Below are 16,659 nucleotides of genomic sequence, written 5' to 3' on the forward strand. Positions count from 1 at the left end.
GCTCTCAGCCAATCAGCATTATGGTGCTCATTTGCATGTAGCACGGACTCGTGAGATCCGTGCTACATGCATCTGTGTGATTGACAGTGACACAGAGCACAGATGGGTCAGTGAGACCCGTCTGTGCTGCTGTGTATTTCAATGACACAGATGCACGCACGGACCAGGAGATCCGTGCTACTTGCATCTGTGTCATTGACACAGAGCACTAACGGGTCCGTGAGACCCGTCTGTGCTGCTGTGGTAAATAAAAAAAAAAAAACCTGTGTAAAAAGAGAAAAAAATGGCGTCCTCCCCCCCAAAAAAAGAGCAACCAGCCCCGGGCATTAGTGACCCAGTGCTGGGTGTGCTTAAATACAGGGGACAAACGACATAGGGGTCCCCTGTACTTAAACACAACCAGCACCGGGCTAGTCAGAACCAGAGCTGGTTGCCAAAATACGGGGGACAAACGACGTAGGGGTCCCCCGTATTCTGCGCAACCAGCTCTGGGCTCTGATCCGGTCCTGGTTCTGGAAATACAGGGGAAAAAAATGAGTAGGGTTCCCCTGTATGTTCCAGAACCAGCACTGGACTTTTTCTAGCGGGGGGCTGATGCCACAGCCAGGGGAGCCCTTTCACCGGGCCCCCCAGCCGCAGCATCAGCCCTGACCGCTAGTCAGCCCAGGCCGGGGATCCCTGGAGAGCTGGGGACCCCCCCAATAAAGGGGTCACCCTCTCCAGGGCACCCCAGGCCCAGGCTGATAGCCCGGGGCTATCCCCGCCACCCCTGGTGGCGGTGGGTGGCGGGTTGATTGTGTGGTGTGGTGTAAATAAAGAATATCAAACATTGTCTTTACAAGTAGAACTGCAAGTCCCAGCAAGCCTGCCCCGCATGCTGGTACTTGGAGAACCACAAGTACCAGCATGCAGGGCATTAAGGGCCCACTAGTACCTGTAGTTCACCTGTAAAAAAATGTTTAAAAAAAACACAGGACACACACACCGTGACAGTATAAGTTTATTAAACATACATACACACACACACACACACATGTACACATACTCACCTATGTAACCCTGTAGCATCGGTCCACTTGTCCGGTAAAGTATCCATAGGGGACCTGTGAAAAAAAACATACTCACCATCTCCTATGCGAGGTTCTGTCCTCTTCGTTCCAAAGTAGGCATCCCCGGACTTGGCAAAAAAAAAAAAACGAAAACGCGATCCACGAACTTAGTACCGTTCTATAGAACGGTACTTCCCGAATGAGAGCTTAGCGGCGGGGTATCACCATGGAAACCCCGCTGCTAAGCGTTCATTGGCTGAGAGAGGCCATCTCCCGTCTCTCTCAGCCAATGAACGGCTCCCTCCATTGTAGTCAATGCTGGGAGCCGCAAGGTTATTAAAGTTTACCCTGCGGTTCCCACCATTGACTACAATGGAGGGAGCCGTTCATTGGCTGAGAGACGGGAGATGACCTCTCTCAGCCAATGAACGCTTAGCAGCGGGGTTTCCATGGTGATACCCCGCCGCTAAGCTCTCATTCGGGAAGTACCGTTCTATAGAACGGTACTAAGTTCGTGGATCGCGTTTTCGTTTTTTTTTTTTGCCAAGTCCGGGGATGCCTACTTTGGAACGAAGAGGACAGAACCTCGCATAGGAGATGGTGAGTATGTTTTTTTTCACAGGTCCCCTAGGGATACTTTACCGGACAAGTGGACCGATGCTACAGGTTACATAGGTGAGTATGTGTACATGTGTGTGTGTGTATGTATGTTTAATAAACTTATACTGTCACGGTGTGTGTGTCCTGTGTTTTTTTAAACATTTTTTTTACAGGTGAACTACAGGTACTAGTGGGCCCTTAATGCCCTGCATGCTGGTACTTGTGGTTCTCCAAGTACCAGCATGCGGGGCAGGCTAGCTGGGACTTGCAGTTCTACTTGTAAAGACAATGTTTGATATTCTTTATTTACACCACACCACACAATCAACCCGCCACCCACCGCCACCAGGGGTGGCGGGGATAGCCCCGGGCTATCAGCCTGGGCCTGGGGTGCCCTGGAGAGGGTGACCCCTTTATTGGGGGGGTCCCCAGCTCTCCAGGGATCCCCGGCCTGGGCTGACTAGCGGTCAGGGTTGATGCTGCGGCTGGGGGGCCCGGTGAAAGGGCTCCCCTGGCTGTGGCATCAGCCCCCCGCTAGAAAAAGTCCAGTGCTGGTTCTGGAACATACAGGGGAACCCTACTCATTTTTTGTCCCCTATATTTCCAGAACCAGGACCGGATCAGAGCCCAGAGCTGGTTGCGCAGAATACAGGGGACCCCTACGTCGTTTGTCCCCCGTATTTTGGCAACCAGCGCTGGTTCTGACTAGCCCGGTGCTGGTTGTGCTTAAGTACAGGGGACCCCTACGTCGTTTGTCCCCTGTATTTAAGCACACCCAGCACTGGGTTACTAATGCCCGGGGCTGGTTGCTCTTTTTTGGGGGGGTGCACGCCATTTTTTTCTTTTTTTACACAGGTTTTTTTTTTTTTTTTTTACCACAGCAGCACAGACGGGTCTCACGGACCTGTCATTGCTCTGTGCCAATCACACAGATGCATGTAGCACGGATCTCCCGGGTTCGTGCTACATGCAAATGGGCACCATAACGCTGATTGGCTTCCTGTCTGCCACTGCAGTGCCACTCCTAGATGGGCCACGTGTTTGTGCCGCCCCCTTGTGTCGCTTAGCATAGTCATCCAGCTTCCTCGGTACAACCTTTTGGCCTAAAAACAATATTGTGAGGTGTGAGGTGTTCAGAATAGAGTGGAAATGAGTGGAAATTAATGTTATTGGGGTTATTAATAGCGTAGGAACAAAAAAAGGCCCAATTATGTGATTTTAGCGGGTTTTTTTTATTTTTTAAGAAAAAATCCAGATCCAAAACACAAAACCCAGAACCCAAAACACGGAAGGGTGGTTTTGGCAAAACCAATCCAGATCCAAAACACGAAGAAAGATCCAGATCCAAAACCAAAACACAAAACACGAAAAGTGTCCGGTGCACACCCCTACTATACATCAAGTACAAAAATATATATGCAAAATAAAGAAATTACACATAATGACACATAGTGAAGATTAAAAGAAGTGAAAACTCTAAGGCCGGGATGTACTAAAGGAAAAATGCGGTGAAAACCCAGTTTTCGGGGTTTTTACCGCCTTTCCATATGTACTAAGCCCCGGCCGCCCTTTTATGGGTGCAGAGGGTAACGCCAGAAAAACCTGGCGTTATCCTATAGAAGCCTATGGGCTTCTTACCGCACCCTGCACCCGATGCTTCGCTGCTGCCCAGCACTGGACCCCTCTCACCTGCTCTCCATGGTTGCTGTCCCTTGCTTCTGCTGGGTGCCCCGCCTCCTCCTCCTATTCTTCTGGGTGCAGGGAGGAGGAGGAGCCTGTGGCTTCCTGCACAGGTCACCAGAAGGAAGTTCCCGAGGCTCGGAGGGGGCAGGGTCCCACGGAGACCCCCCACCCGGCGTCGGCTGCTTCGCAAAGGGCAGCTCTTATCGCAAGAGCTGTCCTTTGCGATACTAATCGCATATGTTAGTACCATTCCGCCAGTCACCGCAACCTTAGTACATCCCGGCCTGTGTGCAAAGAGTGTTAGTGAATGGTGTACCTCGTCACCACAGTATAGAAGCGGCGAAGATATTTATAGACATACACATATAACGTTAAAAAATACATACATTTAAAATAGCACCATGACCAATCAGTTTGCTCAAAAATAATTCTTATACAAATATAATCAATTGAGGCATCCCTCAAATAACTGGGAATATGGAAGTCTGCACAATACCAGGTACATAAAATAATTGTGCTAGAGAGAAAATTACAGACTGTGTATTTTGCTTTTCCCAGTCTTGCACTGCATCAAACTGGGAATGAGAGTCACGTGCAACGGTTACAGTGAAGAAACATAAGACCTGTTTCTGCTGCCAGCACTGAACTGTGGGCTAAATCCTGTTGCAAAGCATTGCAGGATATCAGCCCCAGTCGCAGCTGGTGAGAGTAGAAGAAACAAATGAGGTACCTGTAGTTAGTAGCAAGAAATTCCCAGTGGGATAATGGTCAGTGGTGCGGGGGTCCTCTGTGCAGTGTACCATCTCCCTGCTTTCCCTTCCCTTATATTTGGAATATGCTGCACATCAGAAGGGACGATGCCACAGACGATGTGGTATAGTTACATTAGACATGTAACAATATATTGCACTGTCGTACAGCGGATTAAGCGTAGTGTACGGTGATGTGATATATCATTACATCGCATCGCAACATCGCTGGTCATCCAGGTGTGTATCCAGCTTAAGGATGATCATTTTTAATTGAAAATAAGGCCTCAGAAAGCAGAGGTGGTTCAATGTTTCATCTCCCATATTTGTTCCTAATTTATTGCATGGCTGAAAATGCTCTCTCAGCCTCCACACTAGTTGGCGGTATTGTTAGCAGATATTCATCAATGTAAAGATATTTCCCTCTTTGACCATCACTTTTGAAAGCTGCCATTTCTTTCTTCAAAATGTTATTCATGTTTTGACCCGAGATGTCCATTAATGGTGGTGGAGCTGGGGAAGTATGTTCATTCATGTTTTTGATCCAACAGCTCTTTCAGAGATAACATTTGGGGAGCTGTAAGTGGGCCTTGTTCTTCTATGACTTCATCTACTGATTTGTTTGGCATTGGGTGTCAGGTTTCCCAGATTCTCTTCTTTTCCTCTTGAATCTTTCAAAACTCTTCCAATAGTTTTTAATTTCTTCCTTTATATTAACTTTTTTTTGGGAATATTAAAGGTGAGATCTATTTGCAGCTCTTTCTGGAGCCACTGAATTGTTTGGGATTTTGAAGATAAAGCAGTGTACCTATGTACCTATTCAGTCAGTCAGGTGTTGCACAGGTTGAGTCTCCCATATCCAAATATTCCGAAATACGGAATATTCCGAAATACGGAATTTTTTTGGCATGACTCAGATAATGAAACCTTTGATTTTTGATGGTTCAATGTACACAAACTTTGTCTAAGGCACAAATTATTACAAATATTGTATAAAAATACCTTCAGGCTCTGTGTATAAGGTGTATATGAAACATAAATGAATTTCATTTCTGTAGACAAACTTTGTTTGAGCCACAAAATTATTGACATTATTGTATAAAATTATCTGCAGGCTGTGGGTATAAGGTCTATATGACACATAAATGCATTCTGTGTGTATATTGGGGTCCAATTCCCAAGATATTTCATTATTATATGCAATTATTCCAAAATACAGAATATTCCCTTATCCAAAATACCCCTAGTCCCAAGCATTTTGGATATGGGAGACTCAACCTGTACAATCTTTCGCCTCAGTGCTGTTGCCAAACTGTCGCTCAAATGCGAAGAATTCTTGGGCAAATTTGTCCAACATAAAACGCAACGTTGTTCTGCTGTGACAAAAGTTGCATCTCTACTACACAGTACTTCTCCAGCTAATTTTACAGGTCCATGAGAGGTTACTAGGTCAGAAATTGATAATCACTGTTGTTTGGTGAATTGGATATTTGACTCCAGGTCTATCAAGGCATTTGAAATACATACCTTTAATTTTAGAAACCACTCTAATATGTGTTCCAGACTTTTACTATTTTATTCTTGAACGTATTTCTGTAGGTAAAGATCATTCTTAGATAGTAACTTTCTAAACATTTTGACAACTTTTGCGATGAGATCATTGTAACTCGGAGTTGGGGTAATGCTAACTTCCACAGGCTGATATAAAGAAGATATTATCAAACCAGTTCCTTTATCGTCACAATCATCATCAGATTTTTCTTCAAAGGATTGAACACTTTTGATTCCTTTCATTTCTCCTACTTCCTCCATTTCAATAGAACCCTTGTAAATAACGGATGCCATGTGAAAAAGAAAGCTGCTGATAGCAGGACACAAGCCTTCCCACTTTTACCATCATCGATGGGCCATCTGTAGATACAACACCAATGTCATCTTTTAGGGTGAGGTTGAACTCCTTGAGGCATTTCTCAATGCTATCTAGGTACTGATCTGCCGAAAATGACTACTTAATGTGAGCTAATCCTAGATTGTGGGAGAGCTTCTGGTTGTACAGTAGGTTTTATGTTCAAATACCTTCACATTTTTCGAGAAGTCAATTCGACAAATGTCAAGGAAATTTTTTTGTTTTTCCCTTGAAGTGTTTTTACTTCAGACACTATTTTTTTTCCTTAATTCTGTGTGAGTATGTTATGATGATGGATCTTATTGTGTTTGCGGAAAAAGGCATTTTGTGGCCACTATTCAGAAATGATCTCCTCGAAATTTAATGAGGGGCAGAATGAATTAAAGGAGAAAACATATATGGCAGCCATTTGTGAGATCATCTCTTCCATTGACTTCTCAGTTGATAGTCAGTTAACTCAACCTTCCTTTTGGCAAATTATTGTTCCCGTTGTTGAAGACGATGAGCTGCTGACTGACGTTGAAGTTGAAGTAGAAGCAGGTGACAATTGTGAAACGTTTACGTCAAAGCAATGCTTTCTTTTTAAATGACCGAATAATTATTTTCTCAATTTTAGGCTCAATTTTAAAACCTTCATACATTGATGACATTTAGCACTTACTGACTTTTGTGCTTTCACAAAGTACTTCCAAACTAAAGCTGCTCCAGACTGCGTTTGGCCAGGTCCATCACCTTCCTCGTTAATTTCGTTAGAAGAAAACATCTCTCTTTTCTTCATGTTGTGTTATTTATGTTATACTTGTACACGCCATGAGCAAAACCACAAACAAGCAAGAAATATATACTCTTTGTGACAAATTATATAACCCAAAACTTTAATAACTATTAAGAGCTAGGCATTCTAGTGTCGAGACGTCAGTGTCAGCATGGGTCACAGTGTCACTGTCTAATTCTACTAGAAAAAAAAGAGCCGCATCAGTGCTATCTGTAAACAATTTCAATTTCAGGGCTCTATTTATACAGAATACCTAGGTGAACGGTTGGTAAAATACATAATAAAATATTACATACATTACATGATCACATGGCGTTGGTGACGGTACCGGTATATAACAATTTTATCATGTACATATAATAAACAATTCATAAACAGTCCTTTGAGGAAGCACGAAGGAAGATGCACTTTTCTGCTTTCCTCCTCTAGAAGAATCGTCAGTCATACACAGACCTGCCCACCCGCTGCTCCCGTTCCCCATGTTCACTGCAGGGGTGGAGATAATGCTATTATGCTACACACAGGCAGGGGTCAGGACTGAGGGAAGCAGTCACAGACAGACTACAGTAAGAATGAACACAGGACCTCATTCAGAGGCGCTCGCATTCGCAAAATGCGAGCGCTCGCTCTGAATGAGGGTGGCCGCATCTATTTTCCGGGCCGGCCTCCTGGCTGCTCGCTAGGCTGTGGGTGACCACCCACAGCTTTAGCGAGCGGCCAGGTTGATGGTCGCGATGGTCAAGACCATCGCGACATCGGGGTTTGCGACGAGACCCTTGTGGTAGGGTATCGTCTGCTGCAAGCCCCAGTGAGCTTTTGGCTCTATTAGAGCCGGAAGCTCACCACTGACATCACGAGTGATGTCAGTGGGGCCGCCCCCAAACGGCATGTGTTCTGTCGGGAACGCCTCCGTTTGGCAAGTCACCCTCCACCCCGCCTACAAAACTCTGCGAGCTGTCGATCACCATCGACAGCCACCCCTTTTGTAGTAATCCCCGGAGCGATAGAATTTCTCTTTCGCTCCGGGGTTTGCGTACGCACAGTTGTGCCACTGAGCGTGCGCAGGGCCTCTACATCAACCCGCTTGCTAGTGCATCGGCCCTTGCACAGTGCCGCTAATCCCGCAAGCCTAGTCCTGTGAATTCAGGACTATAATAATAGTGCAGGATCTTGCAAGACTGAGGGATACCACATTGCTGGATTGCAATCCCTACTGCCTGTATAGTTCCTCATAAGCATTCATAATCACACAAACTTTCTTTAATGTGTCTATCACCGTGCTCTCCCTCAAGCATCTACCTTTGTGTTTCATTTCTTTTGCATCCATAGTCACACATAATACAATATAATATATACTTTAACTAGAAATACGTCATTCTGTACCGTATAAGAAAAGCATGCTGTTTATACAGTAATGCGTATATAGAAATTGGACAGTGTCAACACATACTTCTAAATAAGAAAAGTATTCGTCAGACAGAAAAAAAAAAATTTCACAAGTATTTTCCACAGCAGTCTCTACATGCAGGGGAGACTATATAATCTTGTCTGTAAAAATCACAAACAAAAATAACAAAAAATACAATAAAATATTATCAAAATAACTAAACCGTGTCTGTGAAGCATAATTAATCTAGATAATTTTCATATTAAAATACACCAAAATATAAACATATTTAAAATAAAAACAGAATACTTATAATGACTCTAAAATCATATATGCCACTTAAAGTTGCATCTAAATAAAATGTCAATTTGCATGCAAATACAGAACTAATAATGGAGAAATTGATGTGGAACACAAAGCCCTACATTATATTAATAATTGATTAATCCATCAAATTGTTATAGAAGGATATTTAAAATAAAAACAGAATACTTATAATTAATCTAAAATCATATATGCCACTTAAAGTTGCATCTAAATAAAATGTCAATTTGCATGCAAATACAGAACTAATAATGGAGAAATTGATATGGAACACAAAGTCCTAAATTATATTAATAATTGATTAATCCATCAAATTGTTATAGAAGGATTGTGGTGCCAAACACATCTCTGTATAAAAGAAACATAATACATCGGCCTGGTCTATTGACCACAATGTTTGAGGTCAGGACCCTGCAAGTTCTCTTTACCAGCTCTTGAACCTGACCTTCAACTGGAAATTCCATTCCAATACTGGGCACTTAAATATCTGCTGGGAAAATGTTTATAGACTTTGAATACAGAATAACTTAATGTGCTTGACAAACAGAATTGGAATTTTACAATAAAAATGACATAATAATCACTCAAAGTAAATAATAATTTGTTTACCCATCTTACACTTTCAGTCAATGGGAATTTGCAGAAGCTATACTTAACACCAACGAAATTGTCTTTTGTTCTACTTTCAGCCAGCACATGCATGATTTAATAAGCTGGAGTTTTTCCGCTATTGCCAAATGTATGATAATTGAACCTCCTTTATGCCTGTCTTCAAAGCTACTGAATAATTGAAGCAAGCTAATCTACTTTTGAACAAAAGCTGACTTGAAAGTTTAGAAATCTAGGTATAAAAAGTTACATATATCTTTACACAGCAGATAATTACAAATTGTTTATTGCAAAAAAAAAAAACCCAAAATACTCATTTTAATCTACTTCCAGTTATTCTATACGGGTGTTTCTGAAAGTTTTGTACCAACATACTAATGGTGAAATACAACAGCAGTGTGCAATCTGTGAGATCTTAGACCCTGTATGTGATTTCAGATATGTAATAAATGATATTGAATATATTGGGATGATAGATAATAAATATACTGCATGTAGACAAATAATTTTACAAAACTGTGTAAGGTTCTTCCAGAATGTAAAGCTTATGTTCCCACACACAGCTATCATTTTAGAAAACAAAGTGGCTGAGCCTGTGGATTCGGCAAGCAAAGGGATATGTGTATTACCTGAGACACATATATTTCCCATAAGGGCAGGCTGAATCTGTCCATCTGACTGTGTTCATGTTTTTGTATTTCATGATTTTTATCCACAACTGACTTTATGGAGTTCTGATTCCTCAGGGCGAAGTGTTTTCCACTCTGGGAGTTGAAACCTGAAATTAAGATTCACTGAGGCTACGTGTGGCTCAATAAGATTTTTGGAAGCACACAGGAAAAGCTTTTAACATCCAAATAACTGTTCTCAGCAGTCACAATTGAAATATGTTGAAGTCAGCTGACATTGGCCCATGACTTGGTAGTTGGGGCTAGCAGTGTACATTTTGTCCCCATACAGCCCTTAAGGTCCATACACACGGGACGATTCACTCCATGAGCGACATCGTCCCTTGTGTCCCCGGCAGGGGTGTGCTCAGTGTCGTTATCACGAGCAATATTGTTCAGTGCCGGGCTCCCTCCCTCATTACCGAACATGTTCAACCTGTCAATATCGTCAGGCTGGACGGGAGGTTCGGGCGATGAATGATAACGACCAACTACAAACGGGAGCACGCATTGGTCATTATCGTTCATCGTTTTGGGGCAGAAACTGAACGATTTTTTGGACGACTGAACGATAACGTTCAGTCGTCCAAAAAAATCGCTGCATGTGTACCTTTACCCCGTAGAGAAGCCAGAAGGAAGATTTTTTTCATGGCATACTTTGTAGAGAAAGAAACAATTGTAAATAGCTTGAGTGTGTGACTTGACAAGTCTTGTGAACATATACTTTAAATCAAGATGTTGATTCAGCTAAAAATGAAAGTGTCACAGAAGTTTTACTAATGCGGTATGGGGATTGATCTTTTAATATTAAAGAGTTTGTTAGCAACTATAGCAACATGTAATCATGATACATGTGTGATAGTATGTGCTGTACTAACACACTAAGGATTTGAGGTTCTTCAGCTTAAGTCGTTAGTTTACTTAGTGTAGAGATTGTCATGGGCTCCTGGCCAAGGCACATGGTTTCAATTAGGTTAAACTGCATTAGACTTAAATCAGGTCAATGAGGTGCAGTTATTCATTCTACAAGACCATTAATGAATCCCGATTCTCAAGAAACACCTACAAGCTATGTGTTAAAGGTGTCAAAAAACCTGCACAAAGAAAGTACTAATAAGCATTTACATACACGGAAGAGCAAGATATCAGATTCTAGGTTCAAACTGAAACTCATTAATAAATCAGTAACTCCAGTTATTTTAGTTGCACTTGCAAATTGTAAACCAGAATTTGTTGAGACTTTGCTGTGACTGTTAATAACCATTCTATTGGGCACGCCAGCTATTGAAACGGTGGCTTTTAAAATTGCTGCTTCTTTGAAAAAAAAAAAAAAACATTTGCAAATATTAATAAATATATGCTGGATTCTAATTTATTCACACTGTGGACAGGTTGCATCAAGCATCGTATTTTGGATGTGATGCATCCCACCAATCATGGCATGCATACCGGCATTTAGTAACCCAATATGCATAATGATTTTAGCAAAGAACAGCTATCCCGATAAGATGTGCTCTGTGGTGTGGGGACCTCCGAGTTTATGATACGAGAGGCCCTATGCGCATGTAAGGCCGTCGACCAGCATATGCGTCAGCGTGGGGGACTCCGGAGCTTGGTGCATATGTAAAATGCGATCAAACCTTTGAAAACTGCATTTTCTGAGGTTTGACCACATTTTTTGCACTGATGCTTCCTCCCTATAAGTGATTACACTTGCGTTACATTATAAAAACAAGCAAACTTGTCAGATATATAGGTTTGTAATATACCGCACCTATGCTTATATTATCAGCTGTGAAAGATCTTATCTTTTGCAGGTCATGCCAAAAATTAGGATCAAATGTTTTTTTTTCTAACTAATGCAAGGCACATCTACATATGGATGTAAGTACTTTTTGTATGCAAGATGCGCATCTGCTTACTGGACATGCATACCAAGAATGCATATGCATACTTTACTATATCCATTTTTGTCTATCCTTACGTCTGGGGAGAGGTGAGCAGTGATGTTTACCTAAAGCTGAGTACAGTAAAGCTGGGTACACACTAGACGATTCCTTGGAGGATATGCCGAATTGGACCAACATATCGTTCTGATCGTCTAATGTGTATGCACTATGCTCGCTTCCGGTCGCTGACATCAGGGGTCGTTCCATCGGCCATACAAGGGCCGATAGAGCGAACCGGCTGCCGACGCCAGGAACGTGAATGATGCAGGTAAACAGTATATCGGGCGGACGTACACCAGATCGTGCAGTGTGTACCGACCGACCAATATATTGTGCCGTCGTACCATCGGGCGTCATATTGGTGGGTCGCCTAGTGTGTACCCAGCTGATGGACATATTTACGTAATTACAACACAACTTGAGATGGACTCATCCGCAAGTGTTTCCTCTTTCGGGTCAGCTAGTAGATCATTTAGAGGAGGCGTGGAAACTTCCTGGTAAACGGTATCAGCCTCAGAGGCGCTTAGCTGTGGCTTATCCGTTTGCGGACAATTATTTTTCTAAGTGGGAATCCCCTCCACAAGTGGTTTCTCATGTGACACGCCTAGTCTGAAGTGCCACATTGCCCATGCCCTCTTTGAAGGCTGCTACGGACCGCAAGGTGGAGATCTGCCTAAAGTCCATTTATTCCCTCGCAGGGGGGGCATCCAGACCGGCTATGGCCGTATGTTGGGTAGCCAGAGCTATGGAGCGCTGGGCTGATAGTTTGGAGGCTTCTTTGGATTCCGAATGTTTGGCTGAACAGGCCGAGTTGGTAGGCAATCTCCGGGATTCGGCCACTTACATCAATGAAGCGGCCTTGGATATCAGTATCCTCACATCTCGGATTTCTTCGGCAGCTGTTGCTGCTCGTCGCACCTTATGGTTGCGATCTTGGAAAGCGGACGCTGATTCCAAAAAGGGCTTAGAAGCTAGTCCTTTTAATGGAGAAGTCCTATTTGGTCCGGAACTGGACAAAATTGTAGCCATGCTGGCGGCAGCCAAATCTGCATGTCTTCCGCCTGCTGCGGTACCTTCCAGTTTGTGTACGTCGTCCTTTCGGCCTTACAGGGTCCTGGGTAGGCCTAAAGCACAGTCTTTTCCCCAACCGGCTGGGCCCAAGAAATCGGCCAAGCCCAGGAAATAGGCCTGGAGTACCAGACGTCCGGCCTCTAAGGCAGATGACAGACCTGCGGCCTGACGGTCCGGGCCTCCCTTTGGGGGATCCCAAAGTGGGAGGCCGCCTGCTGCTGTTCGACCAGTGTTGGTCGATGACCACGACAGACAATTGGGTTCACGAGGTGGTTTCTCACGGGTATGCCCTCTCCTTTCGACACAGGCCTTCCATTAGACCGGAACAAAGCCTTGGAACTGTGGAAAGTTTTGCACACTATGCTCCAGGCTGGAGTTATAGTGCCTGCTCCATTCTCCCAGAGGGGCCAGGGGTTCTATTCCAATCTATTTTTGGTGCAGAAACCCAATGGGTCGTATCATCCGATTCTCAACCTCAAGGCCCTCAACAAGTCCTTGCGGGTGCCGTGGTTTCGGATGGAGACCCTACGGTCCATCATTCTGGCGCTGGAACCTGGGGATTACATGGTGTCATTGGACATACAGGACGCTTACCTGCATGTCCCTATTCTTTTACACCATCAACAGTTCCTCAGGTTTGCAATCCACAACGATCACTTCCAGTTCCGGGCGTTATCTTTTGGCCTGGCGACAGCACCACAAGTGTTCACCAAGGTCATGGGTGTCATGGCGGCTTACCTGCAGCTGCAGGGAGTCCGCATGTTGCCGTACCTAGATGACCCTCTGTTGGTGGCAGGATCTCCAGAGCTCCTTCTACGCCACTTCAACCTGACGATTGCAGTACTGCAACGTCACGGCTGGTTAATAAACTGGCAAAAGTCCACCCTGATCCCGTCTCAGAGGATTCTGCACCTCGGAGCATTATTGGACTCCAGACAGCAGAGGATCTTTGTGACGGGGGAAAAGATCTCTGCCTAACAGTTTAGGGTGCGCAGTTGTCTGCAGAGTCGCCGAGTGTCTCTGCACTCGGTGATGAGGTTACTGGGCTCCATGGTGTCAGTATTCAACATGGTGGAATATGCCCAGTTTCACTCCAGACCTCTACAGCAATTGATCCTGTCCAAATGGAATGGACTGCCTCAGAGTCTAAAGTCCCAGACAATGGTGCTCACTCCAGAGGTTCGCCTGTCTCTAGCCTGGTGGTTGCAGACGACCCACCTCAACAAGGGTTGTCCATTTTCGGTGGCGAACTGGGTCCTGTTAACAACGGACGCCAGCCTTCGGGGCTGGGGAGCTGTCACGGGTCCACACTTGTTCCAGGGCAGGTGGACTCGGGCGGAAAAGGAGCTTCCAATAAACATCTTGGAACCCCGCGCGGTTTTCAATGCTCTCCAGCAGGCACATCGGGTTCTCCAAGGTCACCCCGTGCAGGTCCAGTCGGACAACGCCACCACCGTGGCCTACATAAATCGGAAAGGAGGAACCCGAAGTCGGGCGGTACTCGTAGAGGTGTCCCACATCCTGGTCTGGGCGGAGCGCAATCTTTCGACCATATCAGCAGTATTCATCCCGGGAGTCCTCAACTGGGAGGCGGACTTTCTCAGTCGCCAGGATGTTCATTCGGGGGAATGGTCTCTGCACCAGGACGTCTTTCAACTTCTGGTGGACAGGTGGGGTCTTCCAGAGATAGACCTCATGGCGTCACAGCACAACAACAAGTTGCCGATGTACGGATCTCGAACAAGAGACGAAAAGGCGTCTCTGGTAGATGCTCTGTCCGTCCAGTGGACGTTCCGGTTTGCTTATCTCTTTCCTCCGTTTTCCCTTCTTCCACGGGTAATCCGGAAATTCAAACAGGAAGGAGGTACGCTCCTGTTGATAGCTCCCGCGTGCCCAGGTGGCACTGGTTCTCAGACCTTCAGAGTCTGTCCGTGGACATTCCTCTGCGGTTGCCGCTACGACCGGACCTGCTAACACAGGGTCCTTGTCTTCACCCGGACCTGGCTCGGCTGTCTTTGACGGCGTGGCTGTTGAGACGGCCATGTTAAGGTCCAGGGGGTTTTCCAACTCTGTGGTACAAACTATGCTAAGAGCTCGGAATCCATCTTCTGCAAGGATATACCATCGTGTGTGGCATACGTTCTTCCAGTGGTGTCGACCTAGAGGTTATGCCCCTCGGGAGTTCCGTCTGTCTAGAGTGTTAGCTTTCCTATAGGCGGGGCTAGACCATGGACTTCGCCTTGCTTCTCTGATGGTGCAGGTGTCTGCCCTGTCAGTCTGGTTCCATCGTAGGATTGCTGCGATCCCTGATGTGCGCACCTTTATGCAGGGTGTTCTTCGAATTCAGCCACCTTTTGTTCCACCGGTGGCGCCTTGGGATTTAGCTGTGGTCTTGAGGGCTCTCCAAGGACCGCCGTTTGAACCACTGGGCTCAGTGGACCTTAAATGGCTCACAGCTAAAACAATATGCCTTCTGGCTATTGCTTCAGCCAGAAGTGTTTCTGACTTAGGGGTTTTCTCCTGTACACCCCCTTTCCTGATTTTTCATAGGAACAGGGCGGTGCTGTGCACTCGTCCTGGATTCCTTCCCAAAGTTGTTTCAAGTTTCCATATCAACAAGGAAATCATTGTGCCGGCTTTTAATTCACCTGATCTTTCAGTGGGTGAGGCCACTTTGGACGTTGTGCGGGCCTTAAGGATTTAAGGCCCGCACATGCGGGCCTTAAATCGACCATCGCGACCATCACCTGGTCACTCGCTAAAGCTGTGGGTGGTCAAAACAAAAGCGGCCGCCCTCTTAAGAGCGAGCGCTCGCTTTTTGCGAGCGGCTCTGAATATGGGCCTTAATGTGTATAACTGTAACCTCCTTGTATATTTAAACAAACGTCAATTTTTTTTATTCTTTACTAATACATTAAATTAATTAAATGTTGGAGCTGATTGGGGGATAGTAGGCATACTAAATAGCAATAGTGTTGTCTTGTATCAGTAGGTTTTGGGGCCTACTTATTTGAATGCTATTAATTTAAATTCAGGGCAGGTTAGGTGAACAGAGGCATATTTGTGAAATGTGTGTTTGTGATTTAATCTTGGGGCTAGTTGAAGGGAGGTAGGCTTTGCATTTTCACTTGTTGCTCAGTTTTCCAGGAGCTTTCCAGGAGGTGAATAGTACCAGTCCTTTTCCCAAGCAGGATCCAGACAAGCAGCAACTGCCCTTAAGTTCGCAGAATTAGCAGAGTAAGCGATAATAGCATATTGGGTGACGCAACCTGTTAAGGTGGTCATCCACTAGATAATTTGAGCGATTGAACGATATCATTATCGTTCAATCATTCATAAATCGTTTGCAAAAATGTCTAAAATGACCAGAGATGCGCGTTCCCGCTGGTCCTTTAGACATCTATCATCGGGCAAACATGCTGGACAATCTGACGATAACGTCAGGTTCAGCATGTTTGCAGATGATTGATGTGCCTACACTGAATGACTGCTCGCACAGACTGACAAACGACTGCATGATTACAATGTCGTAATCGTGCAGTCGTTTCAAGGTCTGCTAGTGGATAGGCAGCTTTAGGGATAATGTGGCTATCAATATGAAATGCGAGTGGATGTGCTGGGAGCAGTATACCTCCAGACAGAAATTGTTGGTGCTGGTGACGGTATAGCTTAATCAGTTCTAAGATTTATTGAATTAGATAGCACAAGTATCTTTAGACACAGGGATATCACAGGTATAACAGCAGTATGCAGATTCAGAGGCACTCTGAGTACCCAGAAACCCCCGATGGACCACATGTTTTTTTAATGATGTCCCACGATTGTAGCCCCGGCCCTCGTGGCATTTTGCTGCAATTCGTGGGTCTGTGTGGAGGGGGCGGAGCCAATT

At 44.8% G+C, this 16,659-nt stretch overlaps 1 protein-coding gene across 1 annotated transcript in view; it reads left to right on the plus strand.

The window, feature by feature from the left end:
- The window catches only part of PXDC1 (PX domain containing 1), an 89,806-nt gene that overhangs the window by 14,157 nt on the left and 58,990 nt on the right, over window positions 1–16,659 (plus strand). The window lies entirely within an intron of this gene.

Source organism: Taudactylus pleione, unplaced genomic scaffold (assembly GCF_031769625.1).
Source record: "Taudactylus pleione unplaced genomic scaffold, aTauple2 ptg000116l, whole genome shotgun sequence".
NCBI lineage: Eukaryota > Metazoa > Chordata > Amphibia > Anura > Myobatrachidae > Taudactylus > Taudactylus pleione.